Source organism: Larus michahellis, chromosome 13 (assembly GCF_964199755.1).
Source record: "Larus michahellis chromosome 13, bLarMic1.1, whole genome shotgun sequence".
NCBI lineage: Eukaryota > Metazoa > Chordata > Aves > Charadriiformes > Laridae > Larus > Larus michahellis.
In genome coordinates this window covers 14,534,000-14,555,003 of record NC_133908.1, presented here as the reverse complement: position 1 = coordinate 14,555,003, position 21,004 = coordinate 14,534,000, and positions in this window count along the sequence as shown.

Below are 21,004 nucleotides of genomic sequence, written 5' to 3'. Positions count from 1 at the left end.
AGGGGAGCGATTTAATGATGTTGTGGCTCTTCAGAAAATGTTCCGGCTGCCTTGTCCTTGCACACGTTCGGTTTGCTTTCCCCCCGCTGGTCTCTGGCAGTGATGTACTTTAGATGGAAAACCATCCCAACGCCCGTCCTGACACCACTCCTTGGGCAGGGCTGAACCCAGTCACTGGAAAGCAAAGTTCTCTTTCTGTCCCCAAAAAAGCCGGGCAGGCTCAGCCCCGAGGCCGTGAAGAGGGCGAGCTGCCGGATGACGGGGCTGGATGCTTTGGGCACAGAGAGCACTAACTTTTACAAATTAACGTTTGCCACTTCCCTGGCAGAGTTTTGATAACACGGGGATGCCGTTTGCTTATTTATTTATTTATGGCCCCATTAGTTGATACATTTGCATCGAGTCTTAGGGGGGGGGGGGAAAAAAAGTGTCTTCTCCGAATTGAATGACATGAATTATTTCGACCTAACTTACTAATTAAGACCTCATTAGCAGCCCAAATTTGTGATAGATCAGCAGTGGACTTGGCACAGTGGTTTAATTTAATGATTTCTTGCATTACTTTGTTAATCATCTTTAGTCTGATTTAATTTATGCCAATGTGACTATCCTAATTTCTAATTAAGGCATTGATGGCAGGGCCACCACCACCGCAGAAGAATTCCAATCAAGGATAGTACAAAAGCGGCCCCTGCTTCTTATTTCCCGAGGGATGGGGGATGCGTGGCCGGGATGCTGCTGCGGCCCCCAGTCAGACACCGGCTCCCGCTGGGATTTCTCCTCATATTCCCCAAGGCCGAGCTGGTCCCAGAGCTCCGCAAAGCTCCGGTCCCTGCTGGAAGCTGCCACTGGTCCGGGATCAGCGGCCACTGGTCCGGGATCACTCGCTCGAGCGGGAGACACCAGGTGGGAGAGAAGCATCGGCACGGGATCAGCCGTGGAAAATTAGGGAGTTTGCAGGAAAGAACATCTGCTAATGCAAAAACATTTACGCTAGTCGATATAAATTTATTTAGTGCAATAAATGACATAATTGAATTTTTATTTCCTTAATATATTTCGCTAAAATAACGAATATTTTGAGTACCCCTGGCCTACAGATGTCTTTCATAGGAACGTATTTCCTGTAATATTACTCTTGTATAAAACTGACATTTAAACGGTTTAATAAACGAGCAGTTGTTTGACTTGTTTCAGTTTCAATACATTCTGGTATATTAATAAAATATATTTCAAAGGGAAGCTCGATAGACCACGCTATAAAAATTCGTGATTTATTAGAGATACATTTGCTATTAGTTGGGACAGATACTCAAAATGTCATTAAGGTTAAAATAATAATCAATCAAACTAATTAGGCCCTATTTTTCATATGCAAATATAATTAAGCATACATTTCTCAGTAACTTTAAAGAGAATTATTGAAGCTGCACAAAGTGTGCTGAGTCCTTACTTGAGCTAATGAAATGACAGCGTCTTCTCTTGCATATGCAAACAAAATTGATTAGCCACTTTGCGCTCCACCTAATAACTCAGGGAGCGGCTGGCGGGGAGCCGGGAGGGGGCCGTGGGTGCTGCCCCGCGGGGACCCTGCCACCCAGAACCCCCCCGTCCCCCGTGTCCCCCGTCACCAGGGCCATCCCCTGGGACAGGGTTCGGTGTCCCGGGCACTTTCCCACACGCTCCGTCCGTCCCGGCGCAGTCACCGCCCGCGGCTTTGCAGATAATAACACCCACCATCTGCAGCCACGGCGTACCCTTGTTTGCTGATGTTTTCCCTGGCAAATCATTCCGACTGTTTATTTCAAGGGAAAAATACCATTTTGCTATGAGAAGGGTTAATAAGAGATGTTTATTTATGAACTCAGCATATTACTGTTGCATAATTTGAATACAGTGCCTATGAGCTTTTTTTATTGCATGCTATAATTTCATTTTTAAAGCTTTCCCTATGCCATACTTTAAAAATGATATCGCAAACAAGAAATAAATTCTGTTTTGCAGCTGCGCTAACTATATTTACCCATGGGATACACTATTTTGTCCTTGACATAAATCCCTTGGGATTTCACTCGGAATTACTTCGGCACGCCACATTCGCTACATCAGGGGATTGTACACCAAGTCTATCGCGGGGACTCTGGCTGAGCCGCCCCGTCGCTGCCAAGAGAAAGAGCCACTTGTTTAGCATATTACCATGAAAATCAGTCAACTGGCACATTAACGATTGTCAAGAAACCCGGGCGAGGGAAATAAGGGAAATAACTGCGGATTAAACCAGCGAGGATCCCCCAAGAAGAGGTGGGGGGGTGGCACAGGGGGGTGGCGATGCCCTCCCGCCCAGCGCAGACCGAGCATCGCCCTGCCGGTCCTTCTCCCGCTCGCCCCATGTTGTCCCCATCCCCGGGCACCCCCAAAAATCCCCAGGTCCCCTTCCTTCCACAGGGCCGGGGGGGGCCTCAGTGTCGCTGTATGCGAGGTGCATTTTTTTCAGTCTTTTTCCAGAATTTGCAGCACCTCAAGGCTTTATCCGCCACGTCTCCGTATGCAAACAGGCAGGTAATCAACGTGGGAAGACGCACGCATCCATCACCAGCTCATGTCCCTGCCCAGCCGGCAGCTCCTCCACAGCCCCAAGGTGGTTAAACCACCTCTGGATACGGATCTTCTGTTAATTGGGGGCCTCATTTTCTGCAGGTGTCAGGCTCCAGGACATCAGATTTAACGAAATTCAGCTTCCCCGCTCAACTCTACCAGCAGAAGCACCGGAGCTGCCATGAAAAGGGGGTTTGCGCCTTTTGCACATGGCGGGAGCCGGTAGCAGATATGACACTGTCAGCATCTCTCGGGGGACGAGCATATTTTTGTCGATCATGTAGCATCAGGTTCTCGTGTCACTGCATTACGGAGCTTGATGGCACTTAATACACCATGACAAGGTGTAACATCAGAAATGGAACACAAAATGAGATCAAACGGCATTGCGGTCCCCAGAGGGCCCGATCAAATCCAAGGTATGGAAATTTGAAGGGAAAAAAAAAAAAAATGCAAACTCTGCCCCCCCTTCCCCATAGAAGCCTTTTGAATCCTATTATCCTGGGCAGCCAGCAGCCGGGCTGGGCTCCCGTGGGGAAGGGGATGTGGAGCCCTATGGGGTGGCCATCTCACCCCATCCCCACATGCCACAGGACCTGCAGACCTCCCTGGCCCCGGCCCCGCCACCCCAGTGCCTGCGGTCCCCACTGGAGGGGGCGTTCCCAGCTCACCCTGTGCCCTCTCCACCGCGCTTTCCTCTCCGGAGCAATTCCAGCCCTCGGCATGCACCGAGAGCTGCTGGCCAGCCTCTCCGCTTCAATGGCACTTCAGTGCCCGGCTGGGTCGGGCAAACAGTCGTCGGCGGTAAATAGTTCATCAGAGGCAGCGGGCAAGGGATGGCACATGGCGGGGGAAGTGGGGAGGACAGGGTCTGGGGGGAAGATGGGGTGTGGGGACAGCAGGCTGTGGGGTGAAGAGCACGAGGTGAAGAGACCCAGCGAATCAAAGAATCAGAGAATGGTCCCCCCTGCCCTGGGCAGGGACACCTCCCACCAGCCCAGGCTGCTCCAAGCCCCGTCCAACCTGGCCTTCAACACCTCCAGGGATGGGGCAGCCACAGCTTCTCTGGGCAACCTGGGCCAGGGGCTCACCACCCTCAGAGTGAAAAATTTCTTCCTGAGATCTCATCTAAATCTCCCCTCTTTCAGTTTGAAGCCATTAGCCCTTGTCCTATGGCTCCCCTCCCCATCTCTCCTGGAGCCCCTTTAGGGACTGGAAGGGGCTGGAAGGTCCCCCCGGAGCCTTCTCTTCTCCAGGCTGAACCCCCCCAGCTCTCTCAGCCTGTCCCACAGCAGAGGGGCTCCAGCCCTCCCAGCAGCCATCAGTGAGGAGTGGGGCAACCCCATGGGGTGGAGAGGACCCATCCTGGGGTTGAGTGTCAAACTGCAGCCGTGTCCCCCCCTGGGGCTGAGCAGGGTGACCCCCAGGACAAGGTCTTGCTGGGTGTCCGCAGGCAACGATTGAGCCAAGTGGGCAGTGGACAGGGAAGGCGTTTCTTAACGAGGGAGGGACCCTAATGGGCGGTTTCTTATCGTACAAGCAGGTTCCTTCAGGAAAATGGGTTAAAGACAGAACACTTTGGGGAAAGAAAAGAAAAAAAAAAAAAAAGAACAATTTTTCACATATCTCAGCAATTTTGAAAAAAAGGAAAGAAGCCATTTTTCAGCAAAGAAGAACTCTTTTCATTTGGAAAATGTTAACCAGATGTTCGCAAAAAGTACGTCATGGAAAGAATGAATGAGATCCCTTGGTTGGGACTAACCCCACGTCCCCAGGGAGCTGCTGGGCCGCGCTGCTGGGCTGCTCTTTGCCAAAAACAAAGGCAGATGCACTTTGGAAGCCACCACCGGCGAAAGAGTTAACACCCAGCGCCCAATGGACGAGGGATAAACCGCAGTGGGTGAGGAGCGTAATTGCAAACACACGCTGGCTGTCCTGAAGAAAGGGCTGCCTTCATCCCGCCTGGCTCTCAGGCGCCCGGTGGTCCTCCTCCCAGTCTAACTGCATCAACAGTTCGTAGCCCCACATGCCGTCACCATCCCGGGTTACGAGGAGCCACTTGCTTATGTGTCACTGCCCCGTTGGTCTTGGTGACGCTCTCGCTGCTGCCACATCCCCTGCTCCTGGCACGGGCACCGGCACACGGCTCCCACCTCAGCCGCCACCACACGAGAGCCAGCTGCCCCCTGCACGGCCAGTGCTGGCCTGTCCTGAGCCCCGACGGGAACCAGAGGGCTGCAGCCCCTGTCCCCAAAGCCCTGGGACAGAAAGGTCTGCACTGGTGGCTGACGCAGCCACCTCCATCAGCTCATGGACGTGTGCCTGGCTGGGATGCAGTGGGCGCTGGTGATACCAGACGTATCCAACCCACTGCCATTTTGTCCCCTTTTTCCTGCCCCTGCAGCCGGAGGGAGCTGCGGGAGAAGGGGCCTGAGGGGGTGGCTCAGTGGGGGCTTCCTGAGAGCCCCCCACCAGACCCGAGCTTGAGTTCGCCCGGCTGCCGGGGCTAAACTGGGGGCTGGGGAGCTCTGGCGTGAGATTAAGGGCAGGTGTTGACTTTTTTTTTTTCCTGCAAATGATAATTGCCACCGTGGATTAGTTAAAACCCGCACAGCTACACGCCCCCCCCCTCGCAGGGCTGCGTGCCCGGCAGAGCCGCAGGCGGTGTGGGAGCGATGGCAGCAGCGCCGGAGCCGGGGCTGGGCTGGAGCCAGTTAGTGCAAATTACGCAGCAAACCCCAGAGCATCCGCGCTTTTACACTCACGTCTCTTGTCTTATTATTTTGGTTTAGTGGCAAAAAACTAAATCCAATCAGAACAAAAGGCCAAGGCAGCATCTAAACAACTGCAAGCGCCCTGCGAGGAGGGCTAAAAGCCGCGTGCGGGGATCCTGGCGCTGGTTAAATGAGGAGTCTTCAGCCTCTGGCTGCACCCAGGGCCATGAAGATCAGCAAATCGCTAATAGGGCTGAACCTCCACCAACAGCTGGAGGGGGAAAACCTGCCAGAGGCTGCTCCTGCGCTGCGCCCCGGCCCCGGCAGCGCCGCGGCTGGTGGCCATGTCCCCTACACCCCGCTAGCCCCCCCGGGGACAGCGGTGCGGACCCGCAGGTGAAGCTGTGAATAAACCGAGGTGGCAACCAGGCAGAGGGACTTTGCCACGCTGCAAGGTTAATATCGCAATTAGCAGACTTTGTCTGTTTGGTATGAATAATAATCGCAGTTGGCTTTTCTTTGGGTGCCTCAATCCGTCTGTCTGCGTTTGTGCTGTCTCTCTCTTCCCCTCGGACTACCCGAGCTCACGGCTCTTGCAGCACGGCAGCGCCTGGCGCAACGGTGTGTTAGCGCCAATGGATCACGCTGCTGCATCTGATGAACGGCATCCGTAGCTGCTGCCAAGGGTTTAGCACAAACAGGAGCAATTAACGCCGCTTCTGAATGAAATGATAACCCAGGATTGCCAAAGCGAATCTCTCCCCACGCCCCGCAGTGAAGGTCCCTCCAGCTGCGCGGGCTGTATGGAAGCCAGAAGAGTGGCTCACTCTTCCTCCCTCCTGGCCACCAACTTAACCTTCTGAGCTACTCATCCCCGGTGTCCCCAGCCCCTGCTCCCGGGCATCTCCCAGCCGCTTCTCCACAGCCCTACACTCCTCCCTCCCCTTTTCCCAGGGCCATTCCTTGCCCATGCACCTGCCGAGGCTGAAGCCGAGCTCTGCAGCCAGGCGGCCCAGCTGCCACCTCGGGGACAGACCCCAGCACGAGCGTGGCATCTGGGAGAGCTGGCTCCTGGGACGCACTGCCAGCCTGGTTAGGGGTTAATTGTCTTTAGGGAGTCATCTCTTAACTGCCAGGCTGAGGGACACGACGCATCCCCGACAGAGCAGGTACCGACACCTCCCATCGTCACGGCCGGCATCACCAGCCCTGCACCACTGCGGGGCAAGGTCCGTTGCTGGCAGCCACCAGCAGCTTCCAGTGACGCAACACCACGGTCCTTCCAGGGGCATTTCTGGGGCTCGTTTGCACAAGTTTTAGCAGCAGCGAGCATCCTCCCTGCTCCCCAGGGCAGGGGATGATGGCAGGGTGGCCCGGGGGCATGCTGGACCTCAGCAGATGGCCACGAGAGCTGCGATTCCTCCATGTGAGGGGTCGGGAGAGACGAATGCCTGCTGGGGCAGGTTTCGACAGTCGTGTGTCTCCATTTCATCACTAATACACACAATTAATAAACTTAATTACACGTAAAATTGCGGCAGCTGAAAAATGAGTGCGATTCTTTCCCCTCCAGCTTTGCACCGAGCCTTCGCCGAGGACATGGGGTGCAAAGGTGTCACCGCAGCTGCCAGCCCCCCTTGCCCCCCACCCGGCCATGTGGTCGGTGTCCGAGAGGCGAAGCCTGGCTGCGTGCGGGACCTGGCACGAGCTCTGCGCTGGGGTGGGAGCTGCATGGCAGAGCTTTTGCCTACCTTTACGCCATGCCCTGTCTTTGGAAACCCTCCCCGGAGCCCCCTTCATCTTCGGCAAACCTCTCCCCCAGGGCCCGTTTGCCAGGTGCTGGCCACCGGCGTGGGCGCAGGGCTGCCTCCTCTCTCTGGTTTCGGCTGGGCAGGGAGGTTTCTTCGTGTCTGCGATGTGCTGCTCACGGCGCAAAGTGATCAGTCCCCGTTTGCTGGGGGATTAAATGCGTCCACGATGCAGAACATCGCCCCGTGCAGACAGCGCTGATCCCCGACACCCGGCGCTGATCCCAGCGGGCTCAGGAGAGGAGAGGGATGTCTGTCCTGGGGAAGGATGGGCACACATGGGGATGTCGGGTGGGCTCTGGGTGGGCTGTCGTGGGAAGGCAAATGCGATGCGCGGTTGGGCCACTCACACCTCGCCCGGGTGTGAGCAACTCATGCGGTGCAGCCGGGAGGGTCGGGATGCTGGAGGTCTCTAGGAGACCTTCATCAGCCACCATCTCTGGTTGCCTGGTCCAGAGGAGAAGGGGTTAACAGCTCCCTTCAGTGCCGCAGCACTAAAGTTCATTACTTTGGCTAATTGCTTTGAAGTCAGTGATTCAGCAGCTAATGGAAAATGTATCTCTGGGTAATAGATTAATTGGCCGCTGCTGACCGGTTTGCAACAGGGTGTCAGGGAAGGAGCCGCAGCCCCACACCGAGCCATCCGCGCCGGGGCCACCCAGCACCACCGGCTGTGGCAAAACACCGGTTCCCAGTGCCTGGCTGGCAACGCAGTGCCACGGTGGGCTGGTCCCGGCCCCGGGGGCCGCAGGGAGCTGCAGCGGGTCCGGAGGCTGTGCCCACACAGGGGACGCGCTGCTGTGTGACCGCAGGCGGTGGCCACGTTGACAGGCAGCTGGGCTTCGTGTGACAGCAGAGTGGCCAGATGCGGCGCTGGGTGGCAGCTCAGGTAAAGGCTCTCACTCCTGCCCCATGACAACTGCTTTCCTTTAATCTTCAAAGAATTAAAATGGGTGTGTGTAGAAATAATTTAATTGCAGCCCTACTAATGACACCGCCAGTGCCACCAGAGAAGCTTTACTTTCCCATATAATGGATGTGGCCATAAGTACTTTGCAACCATATGGTGATTATGTTTAATAAAGGACATTTTCTGTAATTAAACAGTTTTATTAAGGCATTATTAGCCCTTTAAGTTGAAAAATAGCTGAACAGAGGTGTAATAAGGTGCTAGCATCTGTATTTGGCGAACAGATGGATGGGAAGCTCCCATCCTTTTGCCGAGAGCCCGGTTGCTGCGCTGGGAGCCGCGTTGTGCCACCAGGTGCAGCCAGTAGCCACAACATGGGCCATCTTGTGTGCTGAAAGCCGGGCTCAGGACCCCACTGTACTCCTGGGGAGGGCTGTGCCGCGCTGCTCCCCTCTTCTGGGGCACCGTTACCGGTGTGCAAGGGGACTGCTGGCCCCCCATTTGACGCCGCAGCACCGGGGCTGTGCCACCGCTGGCAGCTGGGAGTGTAGTGGTGGCCGGGACACGGCCACCCCGCTGGGCTCCCGCTCCCCATCCCCAGCGCTGATTTGAATAATTCAGTGTGGCCTCGTCTCAGGGGCACCGTTGTCTTCAGCGAAGGCAAATCAGCAGCCTGGACAGCCTGTTAAGAGGGCCCCAGCCTGCCGCCTTCTTCTGTAAATCAGGATTAATGAGACGGTGGAGGAAACTCAAAGCCCAGTGCAGCTCTGCTGGCAGCTCATGCCGCAGCCAGGCTCGCCAGCCGCAGCTGCCTTCGTGTCCTCTGGCAGTGGCGGTGCCACCCAGCAGCGTGATGGTACCCAGCCCTCGCCCCACGCCGCCGCTCCTCCGTCACACCCCCAGCAGTGCCGCACGGCCGGTGGTCCCCGGCACACGCCCCGGGGCTCGGTAGGGGGGATCATGCTGTTGCGGTGCTGAGCAAGGCACTGTGCCACTGGGGCTGGCCCACGGGTGGCATCCCGCAGGGACCAGGTGGCGGTGGCCAGGGGGCCAGCCTTGAGCATCCTCTTTGGAAAGTGGTCCTCAGTGCACAGTGGGCTTCGGCCCCACCTTTTACCAGGAGGTTGTGCCAGGGCCCCTTAGCCGTTACCCTGCCATCACAAAACGATGCTCCTGGCAGCAAGGGTCTCCTTCCAGCTGCCCTTGCCCCCTCTCACTGGCACTCACCATGATCTCAGCCCCAAGACTGCCCCAGGAACCGAATGAGGATGGGGCAGAAACCCCGCGGAGAGCTTCCCATGCCGCTGGCAAGCCTCCTTACACCAGACGAGTGGGGCTGGGGAGGATCCTGCCACACAGGCATCACATTGGGTGCAGTTTTGCAGCCATAAGGATGCGCAGGGTTTGTGTTTGTTAGACCCCACCAGCTCTGGAGAAGAGGAGCCAGGGGCACAGCCAGCTGGTCGTGCAAGCGGTGACCAGAGGAGCGAGAGGTGTGACATTGCTGGTAGCATTTTTTTCTCCATCTGAATTCGTGCGGCCTGTCCTCTAATCATTTGTACGTTATCCATCATCCCCTGCCTCCCCATCCCTGCTGTCGCACAGCTCCGGGCAATCTATCTTACAGTTAAAAAATTGTCTCTCTTACACAGGGGCTTTCAAACAAGACAAATAGAAAGAATAAGATCTGGTATTGAGATGCTGTGTACAGGGTGTGATACATAAAGCGGCGGGTAAAAGATCCCATCTGATTGTCGGGAGCAGATGTACAGCACTGTCAGCATGGCGTGGTCCGTCCGGAGGGGGATGAGCAGGATTTGTCCCAATCCGAGCGGTAGCATCTCCTCTCTGTCACAGCCTGGCGACGTGAGAATCCTGGCCAGCCCTGGTGCAGGTACCATGCAGCCGGACCTGACGTCCCCGATGGCTTTCGCAACAGAGAATCACAGAATCCCAGATTGGCAGAGGTTGGAAGGGACCTCTGGAGATCATCCTGTCCAACCCCCTGCCAGAGCAGGGTCACCCAGAGCAGGTGGCACAGGAACGCGTCCAGGCGGGTTTGGAATGTCTCCAGAGACGGAGACTCCCCCACCTCTCTGTTTGGGGCTCTGTGGGAGCCAGGGCTCTGCCACCCTCAGGGTAAAGAAGTTTCTCCTCATGTTTAGGTGGAACTTCCTATGGTCAAATTTGTACCTGTTACCCCTTGTCCTGTCACCAGGCACCTCTGAAAGGAGCCTGACCCCATCCTCCTGACCCCCACCCTTTAAGTATTTATAAGTGTTGATAAGATGAGGAAGCTGAGGATGAACACCTGAGGATGAAATCGGTCAGCCTGGAGCAGAGCCCACCTGCACCATCAACCTGCAGTTCCTGGGCTGCTGGGACCAACCCTATCGCTGTTGCTGCTCTTGTTATTCTGCCGGTGAAACCGGGCCCAACTCAGGTATCCTGAACTTTGGTCTCAGCTGGTGCAGCTGGTGTCGGGCGGGAGAGGTGAGGAGGGTGGGCAGCACAGCAGGCAGAGCCCACCGCAGCCGGAACACAGGGAACAGCTCAGACCTGAGAGTCGGGGCGAAACTACGTGTTTCTGGTACCAGCAGAGCTGCAGCTGGTCTGTGTTAAACTCTGTTCCTGCAGCCGCTGAGCGTTGCCTTATAGGATTTCTCTTCTCTCTGTAATAAAGTTATCGTGATCCCCATGCTCTCCCTCTTCCCTCTCAGAGCTATCGTGGGGGGGTGATGCCGTGGGGAGCGGCACTACCAGCGTTCGTGTGTGCAAAGCTGATGGCAAAGGTTTGGGTGCAAATCGATTAGCTACAGCGTTATTTAAAATGTTGATGAGACCATCATCACGCCATGGAAGATAAGACGGGTGCCTGCCAAGCACCCCGCCTCCCCCAAAGGTTTCCTGCTAAAACACACCTGCTTATGAGGCGGAGTGGATAAAAACATGCTTAGAGCCTGTCTGCGTCCGCGCACGCTCAGAACAGCTGAGGATCGGGATGAAACACGGAATTGATGTTTCCTGGGAACCCCCCCAGGCTGGTTCCTGGGGGGGGCGAGCGCCCGGGGAGCCGCGGATGCCGGCGGGAGCCGGGCTGTGCCGGCGGGGAGCGGGGGATGCTGCCGCTCTGCTGCGATGCAGAACCTCGCTTTTTCCTTCCTCCCTAATGAGACAAAATAAATTTACGCGGTGCCGGATTCCTCCCCCCGCCGCCCCCCCCCCGCCTTTTCCCTTCTCTCCCGCTAAAGGAAAGGCAGTTTTACGCTAGTTTAGACAACCTCCGCTCTCGCCTGAGCCGCGAAGCTCGCAAGCTGCCTGCATTTTTATGAGCTGACTTGTTATATGCGGTGGAAGTATGCAAAATATGTCAAGCCCAAGCAGAGATTTGAATCGAAATGACTCTAATTACTTGTAATAATTTTTGCATTCCAACATAAAACAATGTTAAAAAAAACTCCATTACAATAGTTAAAAGACAAATCATTTAGCGAGTCCCTTACTTTATTGCTTTATTAGACAGTTCACTTCGCAACGTTTTGAACACGTGCTTGGGTGATCGCCCAGAGCTATTCCACTGTAAGCTGCGGGAACAGACACTTCACCCCTCGTCATTAGTCAAAAAGTCAAACGCCATCACCGGAGGACCAATGGCCTTGTCAAATTAGCCACCATCTCCGGTTAGCATAGCATCAAATTGGGAGAAAAGCTGAGTCCTCGTCCTCCTCTCCTTCCTTTCTTCATCTCAAAAATTAAGCCGGGTCGATTCCTCCTTTGGCAAGAGCGGCTGATGAGGACCACAGCTGCGGGAGCTGCCCGGCCCCAGCACGGGATGTGGGGGATGCAGGGATGGACCCAATTTATTTATTATAAATGGTGTAATTATCCCTGGGGGATTCACCGCAGCCTGCACTTGGAGGTGGGCGATACGTGGAGCCCCAGCCACGGCTGCCCGGTGAGCGGGGCGAGGTGTCCCTTCACCGAGGCTCACCGCTGGCCCCAAATTTTATGTGTGTGGTTTTTTGGTTTTTTGTTTGTTTGGTTTTTTTTTTCAGTGGGAAACTTGTCTGAGCTGGTCCTGTCGGCTACGCGGTGGGTTTGCAAAAATCTCCTAACGATGCTAAAGCAGAAGGTGTCTCATTATCCGGAATAGAGTAGCGTTTTAGCAGCAAGAGAAACTAAATAATGTCTGGTTGCTGCAATGAAGCTGTGTCCCCTCCAGTCATTAGTGTTTGGCTACTGGGGATGACTAATTCGGCTGTAAGCACCAGCTGATGGCCCATAGCCGGTTTTTAGCACTTTTGGGTTAATGATGCCATAAGAATAAAGCACTGTCTGTTTTCTTTTGCTTCCTTTTTTTTTTTTTTCTTTCTCTTCTCTCTTTAAATTTCCATGGCTGCCCTGGGAAGGCTGTTAAGGCTTCTAAAGCCCAGCACTAATCTCTTTCTCTCTGACTGTGCCTGAACCAGGCAGTTTAGTGCTCAGCTTTTTGCGTTCCTGCAGACACCGCTGTTTACAAGTCCCGCACCCGCTGCAAGGAGTCCAAGCGCTTTTACGTTCCCATTTTTGCAAATATTTACCATTTTGCTGCTAAGTGTAATGTGCGTGGCCAGGGCAGGGGCACGCGATGCTGCCATTAGAAGCAGGAGGGAGGCAGCGGTGGCGGCTTGTGACCCCCGGACCCTCCGAACCAAGGCGTGGGGAGCATTAAGCACGTGTTGGCAGCCAACCCAGCCCTTCATTTAGACAGATTAAGCAAGTTGCTTATTGCCTGGGACATAATTTAGACGAATAGTGTGGGTAATCCATCAGGCAGACCCTTGTGCTGGAAGACAGAGATGTCCTTTGCCCGGCTGCCGCTGCCTCTCCTGCACACATGGGGTTTCACCTGCTCAGGTAGTGCGGAAGGTGTTTAGTCCAGGCACACCTGGAAGCCCTTCCCTACGCATGTTCAGGCTCGGAGCCTGTCCTGCTTTCAGCTGGGACAGAGTTCGTTGTCTTTCTAGCGGTTGTTATGCTTCAGATTTGGTATGAAAGGAATGTCAACAATCCGTATTGCTTTAGTTGTTGCTAAGCGATGTTTATACTTTTCAAGGACTCTTCAGCTTCCCATAGAAGCTGAGAAGGAGCATAGACAGAGCAATGGAATGGCGAATGGAATATTCCGTACCGCAGACCTCATGCTCACTATATAACTGGGGGTTGGCCAGGGATGGGGGGGAAATGTTTGATCACTGCTCGGATGGTGCCAATTCACCGGGCAGTGGGAGTGACTTGTGCCATAATAGTTATTGTTATTATTAATGTTATTTTTCTTTTCTGATATTGTTCTAATAAACTGTCTTTATCTCAATTCATGAGATTTTTTCTTTTCCCTACCCTTCTTGGGGATGGGGAGGTGGAAAGGGAGGGGCGAGCAAGCAGCTGGGTGTTCCTAACTGCTGACTGGGGTTAAACCATGACGGAGCGGCTCTAATAAGGCAAGGCTGCCCGAGTGCCATGTGTGCCATGGACTCGCCACAGGGACCGTCCCCTCAGCGTGGTTCAGGCGAAGCAGCCGGACACACGGGAAGGGCAACATTTACTCAAATAATCCCAAAAATTTGAAAACCCCCTCTCCTAAGAATCTTATTAATTAGGAAATAGCATTCTTTTCAACACAAAAGATGATGTAGAATAAAGAGAAATTAACACACTTCAGGAATGCCCATTCTCACTGGCATTTTGGAAAATTTAGCATAAACTACAAGTACAATGTGAAGAGTCTGCATAAATACGAATTACATCATGCATCTTATTTCCTCATACATCGAGTTTCCTATATTTTTTGCAGCCACAACTTGAATTTTCTTGCCACGCGAGGCTGTTATGATGGTCTCAGTGTTCGGGTCCTCGTTAATCTGCATTCTGCGGTGCCCAGCTGTGGCACGTGCGGCCCCCACGCGTGCGCCCCTGGGGCTGACGCTTCAGCAGCTCCGTCGCTGCATCCCGGCCCCATCACATCTCGCTCCAGATGCAATCATCTGCCTCAAGCCTGACCTCCCCCATGCTGGGAGGAGATGGGATGGGATGGGATGGGATGGGATGTGGTGCCTTGGTGGACCTCACCAACAGCCAGCCCAGCCAGCCTGGTTCACAAGAGGTTTCCATAATCCAAGATGAAGAAATGAGGGGACATGGTGCAGGTGTGGAGGTGCCAGGCTTTGAATCTCCACAGCTGGGCACCCATCAGTCTGTTGCTTTTACAGAATCTGATCCTGGTAGTTTTGGTAGCAAAAAGACTATTACTTTTATTATAAAATAATAGGAAAAAAAAAAAAAAGATGTTGCACAAAGCGAATCAGGAAAATTCCACTTTGAAGATGGGCTTTGGGATTTCTGGGGTTCTTTTGAAAATGAGAAGTGACTCAAGACGAGCTCCCCCAGCAGGGAAAGCGGGGTTGCTGCTGCCTTGTGGTGGTGGCCACGGTCCACCGCAGCACCGAGGGGCTCAGACCACTGCAGAGAACATCCCAAACCTCCCAGGAGCTGGAGATGCTTCCCCCTTCCCGGGGCTGGATCAGGGTGCAATCCGGTCCCGCACTCTAAGAGCGAGCAGTAGCTGGAGGGACAGAGAGCGCCTGCAGGGCCCGGGGGCGGAATTAATCTCCATCCCAGCAAATCAACATGCATTTACGCCAATTTCTGTCTTATTCAAGAAGCGTGCGGGATAGATGCTAATGACTGGATGGATGATTATGAGCCACTCCTCTCATTTACACTCCGTGTGTCAGCTCAGCAGACCCGAGGGCGGTTGCTGGGGAGGTCAGCCCTGCTCCTGCCGCCCAGGGGACAGGCAGTGACCAAACCTGCCCGCGCTACCCAAAGCAGGCAAGAAGTTTTTAAAAATCCCCCTGCTTTTGAGAAAACCCTGCCCTGCAGTCGCTCAGGTGTGCGGTTTCTCCCGCTGGAGTTTGCTGTGCTTTGGGGGGGGTCTTTGCACAGCACCAAGTGCAGCGGGGAACTGGTCCCTGCCCGGGTCCTCGGCACTGGGATGGTGGAAACAACCCACTGGGAACCTACTCCCGATCCCAGCGGTGGCTGGGAGTGGAGCCGTATCACGCTTGGAATAGCCGGGCAGTGATGCAGCCCTGGATGAATCCAGAATTTGCAGCTCCCACATCCAGCCCTCGTCCCTCCGCAGCCCCCCACTGTCGCCAGCCCCGGATGAAGCCGGGATTTGCAGCTCCCACGTCCAGTCCTGTCCCTCCGCAGCCCCCCACTGTCCCCAGCCCCTGCGCTGCCGCCGGGAACCAGCGACCGGGGACGCGCCTCGCCGGCTGCTGGTGATGGTGAGGAAGGGAGCGTTAAGCACGTGTCAGCGGCAGCCAACCCAGCCCTTCATTTAGACAGATTAAGCAAGTTGCTTATTGCCTGTGACATAATTTAGATGAATGGTGTGGGTAATCCATCAGGCAGACCCCTGCGCAGGCCCTGCGAGCAGCCGGTGGGGGATCCCATTACCTTACATGTGTTAACAGCCAAACTCCTTTGTATAAACAACAAAGTGGCTCTCCTGAAAAGGCCGATTTTCCCTCATTGTCTGGGAGAGGAGCGGCGGGTCGGCGGTGATGGATGGCGGCGGCTGGCGGGGCGGGATGCGGCCGTGCGGCGGGTGAAGAGGGACATCGTGTGGGGATGCGCCGATGCACCGCGCCGTGCCACGCCGCACTGCTGCATGCTGCAAGCTCCCCACGCTGCATCGCTGCATGGCTGCATCCCTGCGTGGCTGCATCCCTGCATGGCTGCATCCCTGCATCGCTTCATCCTTGCGTGACTGTATCCCTGCATGCAGCACACTGCGTGGCTGCATCCCTGCGTGGCTGCATCCCTGCATGGCTGCATCCCTGCACGGCTGCATGGCTGCATCCCTGCACGGCTGCATCCCTGCACGCAGCACACTGCATGGCTGCATCCCTGCACGCAGCGCTCGGCATGGCTGCATACCTGCACGGCTGCATCCCTGCACGCAGCATATTGCTTGGCTGCATCCCTGTGTGGCTGCATCCCTGCATGGTTGCATCCCTGCGTGGTCGCATCCCTGCATGCAGCGCACGGCATGGCTGCATCCCTGCGTGGCTGCATCCCTGCATCACTTCATCCTTGCATGACTGTATCCCTGCACGCAGCACACTGCATGGCTGCTTCCCTGCACGGCTGCATCCCTGCATGCGGCACACTGCATGGCTGCGGCACACTGCATGGCTGCAGCACACTGCATGACTGCGTCCCTGTGTGGCTGCATCCCTGCATGGCTGCATTCCTGTGTGGCTGCATCCCTGCACACCGCGCACGGCATGGCTGCATCCCTGCATGGCTGTATCCCTGCACACAGCACACTGCATGGCTGCATCCCTGCATGGCTGCATCCCTGCATGCAGCACACTGCACGACTGCGTCCCTGCATGGCTGTATCCCTGCACACAGCACACTGCATGGCTGCATCCCTGCGTGGCTGAATCCCTGCATGCAGCACACTGCATGGCTGCAGCACACTGCATGACCGCATCCCTGCACGGCTGCACCCCTGCATGGTTCCACCCCTGCACACCGCATGCAGCACCGCTGCACTGCAGCACTTGAGCACGGCGCTTCGCCCCAGGAACGCTTTGTCCAGGTGGTGCCAGCAGCACCCGCGCCGCTGCCCGTCTCCCCAGGGAGCACCGGCTGCACCAGCCCCTGCCGTGGAAGCCACAACTGAGGGGAAGCTCAGCTGCTCCGGGGGGTGTTATCCTCCCCCTTGGCTGTTGTCACTGGGGCACCGCTGAGTTGTGCCCTTGTCCCCTCCCCGTGTCGCACACCAACAGGTTTCTAGCTGCTTGAGCAGAGTGATTTGGGGAGAACATTTGTGGCTTGCTCTTCATAAATTCTGAGGTGAGACCTGACTAGTGCGGCGCTGCGGGTGGGGAATCAAGAGCTGGGAGGTCACAACCCCGACACACTGGGGCGTCCTCAGTAAAATTAGCTGGGCTGCGAGACACCCCTTGTCCGCCCTGCTCTCTGCAGGGTGCGGCGAGGACGGAGACCAACATGTCAAGACACACAGAGGACATGGGAAAACACGAGCTGTAGTGCTGGAGGGATAAAACTGCAGGAGCAGAGGCAGCTTTCCCATTCCCCCCCCTCGGGTGTTCGGTTTGGCAGCCCCACGGCTGTGTGTCCCCGGGGAGTCTCGGTGGGGGGGTCCCACACTCCGGCTGCAGCAGCTTCTCCTCCTCCCTCTGGTGTTATTCTCCATGGTCCCACGGAGGCCGAGGTGTCCCCAGGCTGCAGCCACCCTTGCGTTAGTTAAACGAGATTTGGTGGGGGGGTCAAACGCCACAGCTGGAGCTGGGTCAGTCCCCTGTCAACAATCAACATTAAAAACCTCATTAGGCTTATATTGGAGGCACAGAAAAGAAGGAAAGCAGTTACAGCATCTTAAAAACTGAGTATTCAGCAAAGCTTTCAACTAACAAACCGTTTATTTCCTTTCCCCGTGGTAAGAGCCAGGCTTTAAAAAGGGGAAAACCAGAACCTCTCAGCCAGCCGTGGAGATGGTGTCACCGTGCTGGGGGCATCAGCCGAGACTGGCTGGTGCTGCTTCTGCCGCTGTTGGAGCTGATCTCTCTTCCTTGGAGGCAAAATGAGAAAAACACAGGCAAAGGGGAGAAAAACAGCAGAGAGAGAAACTGCTGCTTCGGTGTGTGGCACCCAGCCCCTCTTACCGCCCCAGCGGGCTCAGGGGGAGCAGCATGAGACAGTGGGGGGACTATGGGTGCTGGGTGGCGGAGGATGAGCCACGGCCAGGGGAGACGTTAGACTGGTTCCCCGAGAGCCAGCCGTGGCAGTGAGGCATCCCCAGGTATCCCTGCTCACAGGCTGCCCCCTGGACAGGCATCCCCGCTCGAACCACCCCACCTCCAGCATTTGAGGTCTCTCTGGGGTCTCGGGGCGATGTGAAGGGCCGTGACAGAGACCTGACGAGGAGGATTCCCCGTACCCAGCCCTCATGCCCCGGCACAGCCCGCAGAACCAGCCCAAAGTGCCGGAGCCGCCCAAGGGCTTCCCCATCAGGACAGCCCCTGCCTTACTCCAGCCTTAAAACCAGCCACCAAAGTCGTTTCTCGCTCCTCAACTCCCCACCAGGAACATTATCCCTTAATTGCTGCATTTATTCAGACTTATTCTGTATATCTAACAATAATGAGTATATTAGATATGTAATTATTACTGTCATAAACGTAATAGTGACAAAACAATAATTGAAATAGTGTCTATGAGGATAATTCACCATTGCAATTAATACTGCCCTGCTTAGTTAATATGTCACGGTTTAAAATAAATGCTGTCATTACTCCATTACTGATACTGTGTTATAATAATTATTGCGGCAATAATTAAGTGTCTATAGTGATCGTGGATTGCCATAGATGGGAATAAAAATCACCGTAAATAACACGGGAGAAAGAGACACCAGAGGACGAGGCGAGTTTTGGCAGAGCGCGTTGACGTGGGGATGCTCTTTGTCTGCACCGCCGCGACGAAATTCATGAGCCGGCGGCTCTGCTCGCTGAGCCCTGCATCCCCGTGCCGCTCCGGCAAGCCGGGCATCACCCCCTGAAGTCTTCGAGCATCTTTTGCCAACGCTGGGGAGACTGTGGGAGGGGGGGACGGGGAGTTTGCTGGGCAGGATGTGCATCCCCATGGGGTTGTGTTGGGTGGGGGGATGTACGGTGCCCGCAGCATCTTCGCTTTCCTGGGATGCCTGGGGGGCAGCCGGGCGGCCTTTTGGCCGCCCGGCTGCCCCCCAGGCATCCCAGGAAAGCATCAGCCATCCCAAAGCTAACACCAACCCTCGCTAACTCCCCCCAGTCTACGCTGGACGGGGGTCCCTGACCTCAGAGGGGTGACCCACAGCCAGGTCTCTGCCGTTTCTCCAGGGGAACGTCACCCAGGCGCCGGCCCTTCTGCCCGGGGAGGGGCCTGCGCTGCGGCTGAGGGCGTACGGTAGTGATTACGTATCTAACACACTCTATCTACCATATCTAATAATAATCCAATATAATAGTAATCATCATCATCTGATAGAATCATAATCTAATAATAGTCTAATATATCTAATAATTACTTATCTAATGTACTCTATCTAATAACAATCTAATATTATAATAATCTAATAATAATCTAGTCTATCTAATATGCCCAATACACTCTAATATATCCAATATATCTAATAATTAATCTAATAATAATCTAATAACAATCTAATGTATTTAATAATTGCATATCTAATATACCTAATAACAAGCCAATGTAATAATAATACTCTAATATAATAATAATCTAGTAATAATCTATCTAATAATTACATATCTAATACTCTAATATATCTAAAAATAATCTAATATTATAATAATAATATAATAATTACATATCTATATACTCTAATATATCTAATAATAATCTAATAGTATAATAATAATCTAATCTAATAATTACATGTCTAATATACTCTAAAATATCTAATATATCTAATGACAATCTAATAGAATAATAATCTAATTATAATCTAATCTACCTAATAATTGCATATCTAATCTATCTAATAATTACATACCTAATAGACTCTAACGTATCTAATGTATCTAATAATCTAATGTAATTATGTAATAATAATCTAATATATCTAATAATTGCATATCTAATATACTCTATCTAATAATAATCTAATACAATACTAATTTAATAATAATCTCATAATCCAATATATCTAGTAATTACATATCTGATATCTACAGATCTACATACAGATATACAGATATACAGGCTATAGATATAGAGATATACAGGCTATAGATATACAGATATATAGGCTATAGATATACAGATATACAGGATGAGTCTGAATAAATGCAGCAATTAAGGGATAATGTTCCTGGTGGGGAGTTGAGGAGCGAGAAACGACTTTGGTGGCTGGTTCTAAGGCTGGAGTAAGGCAGGGGCTGTCCTGATGGGGAAGCCCTTGGGCGGCTCCGGCACTTTGGGCTGGTTCTGCTAAAACCGGGAGGATGAAAGACCACCAGCAAGAGCAATAAAAGGCAGATCGCCTTAGCGCTGGCTGGTAGAAGTGAGGAGCAGATTCCCGCGAGCGTCTCCCTGCCGTCGTGCACTCGAGATGCCCGCGGGCAGCAGCAGGGATGCCCCGTCCATTGGGAAGAGCTGGGTGGGACTGGACGACCTTCCAGCTCGGCAGGCTGCTCCCCACAGGGAGGCTTTAAAGCACCCGGCGCCGCCAGCACCATCAGTTGCTCCACTTCGCCTTTTTTTTTTCGGTACAGAAACTTTCACAGTGCAAACTCTCCTGGCCATCTTGCAGCCGGTCTGCTGCAGCCCCTTCGCTGCTTTACCCCCCTCTCGCCCCCGCTTTCCTCCCACGCCTTCGTCGAGTGCGTTTTCTACCCAGTGCAGGTACTTCATGATAACTCAACTTTACTGGAGCTCAACTCAATTTTCTCAGATTAAATAAAATTTCAAAGTGTCACTCACTAGCAAACTATCAGTTGGAAGGTGGTTGATTTTTCTAACCCTATCTCTGGTCCAATTACAATTTTTAATCTATATGTAGATAATGGTGAACAAAACCCCTGTAGAAATGTCAAGAGTGAGGAGGTTATTAGCTTAGTTTTAATTACTGTCTATCATTCTTAGAAAACCGCAGTAACCTGACAAATTAGGTGACAGCTCCCGTTGTAGGAGTTTAGGTGGGCTTTAAAGGCAGATGATTTTTTTTAACCAGAGGTATCTGGGGGTGGGCTGTCCTTCCGGGTGGGCAGCGTTAATGGTCGCAGATTTTGCTGAGTCTCCTGGCGCCTCCCCATCCCTGGAGCAGGCACCCATCCTCCTGCAGCACCCTCCCCGCACCCACCACCCAGCCCCAACGGCCGGGAAAACCCCGC